Here is a 10,023-nt window from a genome sequence, read left to right on the forward strand (position 1 = left end):
AGCCGAACTCCTGCCTTCCGTTCAACACAAACATCCAAGAACGGTAGATTCCTATCTCTCCCCGGCTCAACAGTAATTTTAATCCAGAATGAGATTTTCACTCTGCAGCGGAGTGTGCGCTGATATGAAACTTCCTGGCAGATTAAAACTGTGCCCCCGACCGAGACTCGAGGCAAAGGTCCCGTGTTCGAGTCTCGGTCGGGCGCACAGTTCTAATCTGCCAGGAAGTTTCAGTAATTTTAATGTTGGAATAAAAACCATTCATCTGGTCGACGAGCTGCTCCAGTGTATTTTCTCCACGAGACCATGCCAACGACATTAAGTGTATTCGCAGTTACAAAGGTCGACAACTATCACCTGGAAAGGGTGGTCCATTGATCGTGACCGGGCCAGATATCTCCCGAAATAAGCTTCAAACGAAGAAACTACAAAGAACGAAACTCGTCTAGTTTGAAGGGGGAAACCAGATGGCGCTATGGTTGGCCCGCTAGATGGCGCTGCCGTAGGCCAAACGGATATCAACTGCGTTTTTTAAAATAGGAGCCCCCATTTTTAATTACATATTCGTGTAGTACGTAACGAAATATCAATGTTTTAGTTGAACCACTTTTATCGCTTTGTGATGGATGGCGCTGTAAGTCACAAACGGCTCACAAAGGGCTCACAATTTAGACGGGCCGGCCGGTGTGACCGAGCGGTTCTAGGCGCTGCAATCTGGAACCGTGCGACCGCCACGGTCGCAGGTTCGACTCCTGCCTCGGGCATGGATGTGTGTGATGTCCTTAGGTTAGTTAGGTTTAAGTAGTTCTAAGTTCTAGGGGACTGATGACCTCAGATGTTAAGTCCCATAGTGCTCAGAGCCATTTGAACCACCCAATTTTAGATGAATAATTGGTAACAGGTAGATCTCTTTTTCAATTAAAATACAGAACGTAGGTACGTCTGAACATTTTATCTCGGTTCTTTCAATGTGCTACATGTACCTTTGTTAACTTATTTCTGAGAACGCATGCTGTTACAGCGTGATCACCTATAAATACCACATTAATCCAATAAATGCTCGAAATGATGTCCGTCAACCTCAATGCATTTGGCAATACGTGTAACGACATTCCTCTCGAACATCGAGAGTTCGCCTTCCGTAATGTTAGCACATTCATTGACAATGCGCTGCCGCTTGTCGATGGATCACGATAGCAAATATCCTTCAACTTTCCCCACAGAAAGAAATCCGGGTACGTCAGATCCGGTGAATGTGTGGGCCATGGTATGGTGCTTCGACGACCAATCCACCTGTCATGAAATACGCTATTCAATACCACTAAAACCGCACGCGAGCTATGTGCCGGACATCAATCTTGTTGGAAGATCATCGCCATTCTGTCATGCAGTGAAACATCTTGTAGTAACATCGGTAGAACATTACGTAGGAAATCAGCATACATTGCACCATTTAGATTGCCATCGATAATATGGGGGCCAATTATCCTTCCTCCCATAATGCCGCACCATACATTAACACGCCAAGGTCGCTGATGTTCCACTTGTCTCAGCCATCGTGGATTTTCCGTTGCCCAATAGTGCATATTATGCCGGCTTACGTTACCGCTGTTGGTGAATGAGGCTTCGTTGCTAAATAGAACGCGTGCAAAAAATCTTTCATCGTCCCGTAATTTCTCTTGTGCCCAGTGGCAGAACTGTACACGACGTTCAAAGTCGTCGCCATGCAATTCCTGGTGCATAGAAATATGGTACAGGTACAATAGACGTTGATGTAGCATTCTCAACACCGTCGTTTTTGAATTCCCGACTCTCGAGCAATTTGTCTACTACTGATGTGCGGACTAGCCGCGACATCAGCTAAAATATCTACTTGGGCATCGTCATTTGTTGCAGGTCGTGGTTGACGCATCACATGTGGCTGAACACTTACTATTTCCTTAAATAACGCAAGTTGCGGCTAACGGTCCCGACACTTGGATGATGTCGTCCAGGATACCGAGCAGCATACATAGCACACGCCCGTTGGGCATTTTGATCACAATAGCCGTACATAAACAGGATATCTAAGTTTTCCGCAATCGGTAAACGGTCCATTTTAACATTGGTAATGTATCACGAAGCAAATACCGCCCGCACTGGCGGAATGCTACCACGTACTTACACGTTTGTGACTATTACAGCGCCATCTATCACTAAGCGAAAAAAGTGGTCCAACTAAAACATTCATATTTCTTTACGTACTACACGAATATGTAATAAAAATGGATGTTCCTATTTTATCCGTTTGACCTACGGCAGCGCCATCTAGCGGGCCAACCATAGCGCCATCTGGTTTCCCCCTTCAAGCTAGACAAGTTTCGTTCTTTGTATTTTTTCGTTTGATGCTTATTTCGTGAGATATTTGGCTCGGTCACTATCAATGGACCACCCTGTATGACGGAATGAAGACTAGGAAAACTTGTGCCGCAACGGCACTCAAACCCGGTTTTCCAGCTTATCGGGGGAGCAGTCGCCTTACCACTTGGCTATCCCAGCACGGCCAGATCCAAACATGCGTGTGTCGTCAACCATGTGTCTACAACCTTCACTCGTACATCCATTATGTAAATTCCTGTACAGGAGAGACATTTCGATTGAATCTCACTTGCACGCTTTCGGCGGATAAATACGGTACTGCAGTGCCTGACTTATTCTGAAATACGATGCAAAGTTCCTTTGGACATAAATACAGGTTGTGGACACATGGCTGACGCCGTATGGAAGTTTAGGTGTGGCCGTGAGTCGTACACGGATAGCAAAATGGTAAGGCGACCGCTCCCCCGATAAACGGGGAAACTGGGTTCGAGTCCCGTTCCGGCACAAGTTTTCATTGTCTACATTCCATTATACAGCTGATAGCTGTCGAAATTTGTAACTGCGAATACATTTAGTGTATTTCATAACGGCTGTAGTGCCGCAGCATCTGTTCCTCCCGACATGGACGCATGCTTACATGTCCTAAGGAACATTGCGTCGTAATTCGGAATAACACAGGCACTGCAATATCATATATTTGAAGTAGGTGTCGTCAAGATGGTCGCAACCTCGCAGAGTTCAGAGCTTGTTCCTCAAAGTGACCAATAAAAACGTTTGTGGCGGCCGGTGAGTGGGTGAACTGATCTGACTATGGGCTGAGAGGAACATTTTGCCTCCCACCTTCAGACAAAACATCTGGCAGGGTTATTAGCACGCAAACTGGGACACTAGGAACACCATATCGTTACTTACTCGCAAGCATCCGTTGAGGCGTTAAAGAAAATAGACAGGCCAAAATGACGTAATGGTTAATCTGGATATTGTCACTTTTTGCGAGACTGCAGGTACAAGACGCGCTCGATCTTCTGGCCCAACAGTTAGCACCTGGGTTCGTGAAGCTGTTCCGCTATGCCTTAACGGCGACGTACTTTATACACCGCAACTAATATTATGAGACAGGCAGCTAACCAGGAGCGAATTATTTAGTCTGTTGTGCGCTTTGACAGTGTAGTTTCGGAATCGCTGCGTGTTAATGTTCAAAATGGATCTGAGCACTACGTGACCCAACTTCTGAGGTCATCAGTCCCCTAGAACTTGGAGCTACTTAAACCTAACTAACCTAAGGACATCACACGCGTCCATGCCCGAGGCAGGATTCTAACCTGCGACTGAATTGGTCGCGCGGTTCCAGACCGTAGCGCCTGGAGCCGCTCGGCCACCTCGGCCGGTCCGTGTGAATGTAAATTACTAGACACCGTTGTTGCAGTATCGTCAGTGTGTACTGTAGAGTTGCACAGAGAGTATCGATGGTCGTTTGTGTGGTGTAGTTTCCCTCGGTCTTTAGCATGGGTGGTGACGGTGTTTGCTGTGCGCTGATGCGAGCTGAGGTGGTAGCACTTCGCTCTCAGCACCAGGCTGTGTTGTTCTGTTTCACAGCCTGAGCCTGCCCTGGACGCGCATCAGTGTTGTCCACCGGCTGAGGGTATTCACCTGACGCCCAGCATGACCCACTAGTCCGGCCATCGGACCGCGCCAGTCCCCATCTCAGTTACTGCTCGCATTCAGGTTGACCCCTCATCTGCGGTCGAGTAGGAGGTCGCCTCAGGGCGTGGTAGGGCCGAACAAAAGGCCTCAATCGTTAGTCTGACAATCAGGCTCCAGGTGCTATCTGTGGCTGACCATGTCCCTCAGCGAGATGCAGTCGCTTGTCCTGTTTCAGAGGAAACCTCTAGGGTTGAAAGATCCGGGCAGTGTGTGGGATTGTTGGTAGGTGGGAGCTCCAGTGTTAGGCCCGTTATGGGGCCTCTTAGGAACATGGCAGCCAAGGAGAAGAAGAAACACAGTGTTCATTCCCTGTGCAAACGGTACAGTCCAGATGCAATGAAGAGCACAGGGTACAGCCAACTGGAGGTGGTGGCTAATGTTGGTACCTATGATGTACGTGACGTTAGTTCGGAAGAGAACCCTTCTGGTATCGAGGGACTGCCAGAAGTGGTAAGGGCTGCTAGTCTCGCTTTGTGAGGTGAAAGCAGAGCGCACAGCCTGCTGCATAGTCGACAGGACCGATTGCGGACCTCTGGTACAGCCGTGGAGGGTCTGAATCAGAGGCTCAGACGGTTCTGTGACCGTGTAGGCTGCAGATTCCTTGGCTTCGGGTTCCGTTGAATAAGTCAGAAGTCCATTACACGCAGGAGGCGGCTACACATTATAGCGGGGACTGCGTGGAGTGAAGTAGGTTTTTTGGTTTAGGGGGGTCTCTGGGGAACACAAAAAGGGCTTCAGTCTCAAAGGATGCAGGTCTAAGATGGGAAAACAAAGGTTTAGGAACCATCGGTGTAGCAGTTGTAAATTGTCGTAGATCTGTTGGGACACTACCAAAACTCCAAGCGCTAATAGAAAGCACTGATGTTCAAATCATTATAGCCACTGAAAGCTGGCTGAAGCTGAAGATAAGTTCAAGCGAAATTTTTGCGAAAGACCTAACGGTGTTAAGAAAGGATAGGCTACATACAGTTGGTGGTGGCGTGCTCGTTGCTGTTAGTAGTTTATCTTGCGAAATTAAAGCAGATAGTTCCTGTGAGTTAGTATGTGTAGACGTCAGCCGGAATAAATTACCTGGATCCTTTTCTCGACCTCCCAACTGAGATGATAAAATTGCTGAAAGGTTCAGACAAAACGTGGGTCTAATTTCAAACACGTACCCGACTGATACGATTATAGTTGGTGGTGGCTTCAATTTACTCTTAATATGTTCGCCAAAACACGTTTAAATCCAAAGGTACGCATAAATCATCCGAACCTGTGCTAAACGGATTCTTTGAAAATTATTTCGACCAGTTAGTTAATGAGCCAAATCGCTTAACCTCTTCGCAACAAATTATCAGCTAACAACGAGTATCAAAATGGATACGAGAATTAAAGAACACTGGATCGTCGTAGCGAAACGGAGTGCCGTAACTGCCAAATCCATCAAAAAATAAACGAAAACTATATCTATTCAAAAGAAAAGCAGATAAAAAATTTTTCCTGAGAGACAAGCTCCATTCCTTCCTAATGAACAGTGTAGGTGTAGAACATATATGGCTTGAATTCAAAGATATAGTATGAACAGCAGATTTATACCAAATAAATTAACAAAGGACCGAGCTGATCCACCGTAGTACTCGTAACAGATCACAGCACTGTTGTAGAAAGAACGAAAACAGCATGCCAAATTTAAAAGATCGCAAAATCCCCAGTATTTATGTTCCTTTCAGACTACGCTGATCCTATAGCTCCATAGTCATCCATCATATACAACCGATCGCTCAACGAGCCACAGGTCACACCAGTATTCAAGAAAGGCAGTGGGCCTAAACAACTAACAAGCCAATGTCAATAACGTCGATATGCAGTTGGATTTTGAAACATATATTGTGTTCGAACATTATGAATTATCTCGAAGACAATCGGTCTATTGACATTTAGTCCTGTGCGGCTAGTCCTGGTGGAGGTTAGTCCTCCCTCGTGTTTGTGTGTTTGTGTGTTTGTGTGTTTGTGTGTTTGTGTGTTTGTGTGTTTGTGTGTTTGTGTGTTTGTGTGTTTGTGTGTTTGTGTGTTTGTGTGTTTGTGTGTTTGTGTGTTTGTGTGTTTGTGTGTTTGTGTGTTTGTGTGTTTGTGTGTTTGTGTGTTTGTGTGTTTGTGTGTTTGTGTGTTTGTGTTTTTGTGTGTTTGTGTGTTTGTGTGTTTGTGTGTTTGTGTGTTTGTGTGTTTGTGTGTTTGTGTTTTTGTGTGTTTGTGTTTTTGTGTGTTTGTGTGTGTGTGTTTGTGTGTTTGTGTGTGTGTGTGTTTGTGTGTTTGTGTGTGTGTGTGTTTGTGTGTTTGTGTGTGTGTGTGTGTGTTTGTGTGTGTGTGTGTGTGTTTGTGTGTGTGTGTGTGTGTTTGTGTGTGTGTGTGTGTGTGTGTGTGTGTGTGTGTGTTAGCAGTCAAGTCCCATAAGATTTCACACAAATTTGAAAATTTTTTTGACACTTCAACACGGATTTAGAAAACATCCTTCTTGTGAGACACAACTAGCTCCTTACTCACAAGAAGTGCTGTTGACAAGGCACTTAAATTTCTAGAATTCCAGAAGGCTATTGACGCCGTATCTCACAAGCGGTTCTTAGTCATATTGCGTGCTTAAGAAATATCGTCTCAGCACACTGGGCACGTGATTTCCTGTCAGAGATCACAGTTCGTAGTTATTGACAGAAAATGTAGTGTGAAACAAAAGTGATTTCTGGCGTTCCTCAAAGTAGTAGTATAGGCCTTCAGCTATTCTTTATCTTTATAAACAATTTAGGAGACAATCTGAGCAATCACCTTAGAACGTTTGCAGATGATGCTGCCGTTTATCGTCTAGTGAATCCATTAAACTTTGGTTACACGATAGATCAGTCAAATCTAAAGGCTGTAAATTCAACTAAATATATAGGAATTACAATTGCGAACATCTTAAGTTGGAAAGAACACACAGGAAATGTTGGGGGGAAGGCGAATCAGACTGCGTTTTATTTGGCAGAACGCTTAGATGAACAGATATACTAAAGCGACTGCCTACACTACGATTGTCTGTCCTCTTAAAGTTCTGCTGCGCGGTGTGAGATCTTTACCAGATAGTATTAACGGCGAACATCGAGAAAGTTCAAAGAAGGGCAGCCGGTTTTGTATTATTGAGAAATATGAGAGAGATTTTCACGAATATAATACAGGATTTGAGGTGGAAATAATGAAAAAAGTCGTATTTCATTGCGGCGGAAACTTTTCACGAAATTTCAAGCACCAACCTTTTCCTCCCAAAGTGAAAATGTTTTGTTGAGACTGATATACATAGAGATAAGCGATAGAGGTGTTCGTGTTTTCCACGCGCAGTTAGTGTGGAATAACAAGGTCATTCGATGAACTCTCTGCTAACACTTGAGTGTGATTTGCAGAGTAGCCATGTAGATGTAGATGACGGGTGGCACAGCCATGGGATTCTTAGTGTCACCGGCGGTCGCGAACTTCATCATCGAGCAATGTAAGGAGCAAGCTCCGAATTCTGCCAGGTTGCAACGATCTTGCTTCCTACGGTACGTCTTTCTCGATATGACCTGATGGTGAAAATGCACTGCATTTCGTCGACCACATGAACGGTGTCTATGCCAACATTAAATTCGTTGTCGAGTCGGAGAGGGATGGAAAGTTTCCGTTCTTGGGTTGTTGAGTTGTCTCAGTGTACAGGAAATCTATGTAAACTGACAGGTACTTGAACGCCAACAGTTTTCACCACCCTGCACACAACAAAGCGACACCGAACATGGCAGTACACGTAGCAGAGATTATTCCAGACTGTTGGGTCGGTCGCTCTGGACACGAGACGCAGACCCCTCAGGATGGCCACCTTCGTCTCCCAACCATACATCCACGGACTTCTTTTATTGGGGTACGTGAAAGAGCTTGCGTATGTGCATCATTAGCCAAAAACAATTTCTTAACCAAAAACGCTTATTCTGAATGTGATTGACAGTAACACCACGTATGCTTCAGAACGCGTCACATGAAGTGTGTCATAGCTTGGACGTTCTTCGTGTCTCCATATTGAGCCGTATATAACATCCATGAAGTACGTAAAAAGTAATATAACTTGCATTCATTGCAACGCTTATCGATGTTTAGATATTCATTCAACAGTTACATTCTTAAATCCTAGATTCTTTTTGAAGTGCTTCGCTATGTTATAGCTTCCATGGCGTCCAACAAAAAGTAAGAAAAATTGTTCATTATTTATAAGAAAGCTGCCCTATCCTTTCTTGTTATATCTTCTCTCAAATGTCACCGGGATTCCATTTTGCGCCTGAGTAAACACTGCAAGCAAGCGATAAACTGATACGTGAAACGCCTTATCGTAATTCCACTCTTACATCTATCGACATGTTGCGCGACCTGCGTGCTTACAGAGGAGTGAGGGTCGCATTGCACCGCTTACAAAACTACGTAAATCAGAGGTCAGCAGTCACAGGAGTACGTAAATGCAGGGGGTGGTGGAGCTGGAGGCCATGAGACCAAGTGTCCGGGAGTCTGCATCTCTAGAGAACTGTAAACTCAAAAGTTCCTCAGATTTCTTAATAACAGAACTCGTGCCGTGAGGAAAGGAACAGTTGGGTGCAAATGTCCCGTCAACTTTGAGATCACTTGCGTCGTAGGACAAGCTTGGAAGGGGGAAAGGAACGGGCAGTGTTCTCCTCATTGGATATATCTCCGCTTTCGTGTAAATTGATTTCTTATATTGCGATGAGTGCATCAGTCGCTTTCAGAGCCAATACGAAGGTTATGAGCCATAACCGATGTAGGGAAACGGAGGAAAATCTAAATTCGGATGGCCTAATGGAATAAGAGTCCCCTGTGTATCACATAAGTTGTAGACCCTGGCGAAACAGAAAATCCACGTTCCTGGATTTCGTAAAGGCATACCACATCATAGCATTCGATTGACCTTAACCAGGACATGCTCGTACAATCTATGCATATTACTGTGATCTCAAAGAGGCATTTGAGTGATAATATTCGCTACATCATAATATATAGTGAAAGCTCAATAGAAACCAAAGTCCCATCAAGTGTGCCTCACAATTAAGTTTAGTAGAATCCGATTATCTCGACTTACATAGACGTTTTGTAAGAAAGTATCAGCTACATCCTCAGACGAGGCCGTTGTCTACTGCAGAGTGTCGATCTTGGAAAGTAAAAGGTATACCAGAATGACTTTCCTGCTATTTTGCTATGCGACACAAACTTTTTCTTCTAACGCAATAATAGTACCTATAAACTGCTGCGATTACAACTTCAGTGGCAAGTTTTTGGAGCGTCTCACACCGTAAAAATACTTGGGTATCTACTACTACTACTACTACTACTACTACTACTACTGCTAATAATAATAATAATAATAATAATAATAATAATAATAAAAATCCCGTGGAGGCCCGGGAAAAGAATAGGCCTCCGGTATGTTCTGCCAGTCGTAAAAGGCGACGAAAAGAACAAACCACTAATAGGGGTAACCCCCCTTTTAGTGTGATTGGTTGGTTCAGGACAAAACTAATGAAGCCTCGGACAAGCGCCGTCATGGTCGGGGACGACGCTTGAACCCTATGCCCGCCCACAATGGTAACGACACTGCTAGCCAACTGGAAAATGATTTAAATCCAAATAGAGGTGTTTTGCAGGATATGCTTCCTGCAACCACCCTAGAAGGAAAACAGACAGTATGAGATGGTCAGATGAAGTTAATCGACACCTCACGTTCTGTTATTACCAAGCAACAAACCTAGGAACCAACACAACTGGATACAGATCACAAGTATACACAACATTTATTACCAGATACCCAGAATTAAAATTTTTAACAGAACAACGACTAGCTGATCAGATCTGTGTAATAATAAAAAATAACAGGATACCCCATTCAGAATTAGATAACATCAAACAACAAGTACAACAAAT

This window comes from Schistocerca piceifrons, chromosome 8, assembly GCF_021461385.2.
Source record: "Schistocerca piceifrons isolate TAMUIC-IGC-003096 chromosome 8, iqSchPice1.1, whole genome shotgun sequence".
Taxonomy (NCBI): Eukaryota; Metazoa; Arthropoda; class Insecta; order Orthoptera; family Acrididae; genus Schistocerca; species Schistocerca piceifrons.